The 1,407-nt window shown below is 42.4% G+C and overlaps 1 non-coding gene across 1 annotated transcript; it reads left to right on the forward strand.

The window, feature by feature from the left end:
- Positions 1–797: 797 nt before the first annotated feature.
- Positions 798–893, forward strand: mir212 (microRNA mir-212). The gene has a single exon (NR_049696.1). It is a non-coding gene; the product is annotated as a microRNA mir-212 (primary transcript).
- Positions 894–1,407: the final 514 nt, after the last annotated feature.

Consider the following 1,407-nt stretch of genomic DNA (forward strand, 5'->3'; position numbering starts at 1 on the left):
AGCACACAAGCACATATTGTACATGCTACAGCACATGCAATACATAGGTGAAATCTATGTGAGCATTTAGGACTAACTTGCTATATACCAAGGGCTCTAAGTGTAGAACTCCCAGGTTCTGTAGAGGAGAGCTGCCCAGGTATTGTCCCTGCCACACACTATGCCCAGTCCCTAGTCCCTCACTGCAGACCTGCAAGCAGCCAGGATATGTAGTTTACTAAGATCATTTGTATGTTCAATGTTGTGTTTGTGCAATTGTTGGTATTGTGTGTGTGTTTTCTGTGTTACTTGTGTTAAATAGAGAGCAGAATGTTCAGACAGGTAATAGCCTGATTACACAGTGGGAGCACTTTCATTCACAACCAGCAGAAATAAAGGCAAACTGACAATTTGGTGCAGGTTTAGCTATACAATAAAGCAGGGCTTGGATGGGGTTTAAATAGAGTAGATTTGTGACAATATTTTTTTCTTCACTTTTCTATATTAGATTTGCCACATTGTATGTATAGAGTTATAGTAAATCTATGTAAAGTAGGATGTTAGGTAGGGTGTTGAAATGAGATTTTGCTGCAATGCTTTATGCCAACAGGCTGTAGTGCAGAAGGAGAGACAAACAGAGCCCAGAATGTGTTTATGTTTCACTGGAAAACTCCCACGCTCTTTCCTAGCAGCTATACTGCAGCCCTTCCTCCCACATCTAATAGCCCCCCCACCTAACTGCTCCCCCCCACCTAACTGCTCCCATGCACCTTTGCTGTCAGGCTGGAGATTCCCCAGCCCCAGTGATGCTCACCTAATGGTCATTGCATCGGCACCTTGGCTCTAGACTGCTTACTGTGAAACTGTGCTATAGGAACAGTAACAGTCTACAGTCATGGCTACTGACGTATGACTGCTACTTCTGTACAGCCACTGGGTGAGCACAAGGAAAAAGGCACCAATGGACTTAACGTTGCCAAGAGCAAGCAGAATGACAGGGGTGGAATGTGATAGGGTGGGAGGGAATTGCGTGTGCAGATCAACAAATGTACCATATGATACGGATTCAAAGGTATAATGTATTTACATAGCACTGCACATTCAGAGCTAAGATAAACCTTTTGTTTTTGGAGGAGGTAAAATTGCTGTGCAGTGACTGTGGTTAGGGTATGTGCAATTCCAATGCTCAGATACAAATATACCAATGCCTGTGTGATGTTTTCCCAAATCATTGATGCAATCCTACATGTCACATCCTTTATATATTCTCCTGAAACAATTACACTTTTCCATGTATATTCTAAATATATAATCTATATAATGCCATAGCTGCCATACTGCAATTACTACAGAGGCATTTGCCCCTCTTTGGGGGCATTTAATTGTATAAGGCATTGCAATGTAGCACAGTCCTCTCAAATACTGGCC

Source organism: Xenopus tropicalis, chromosome 2 (genome assembly GCF_000004195.4).
Source record: "Xenopus tropicalis strain Nigerian chromosome 2, UCB_Xtro_10.0, whole genome shotgun sequence".
NCBI classification, from domain to species: Eukaryota; Metazoa; Chordata; class Amphibia; order Anura; family Pipidae; genus Xenopus; species Xenopus tropicalis.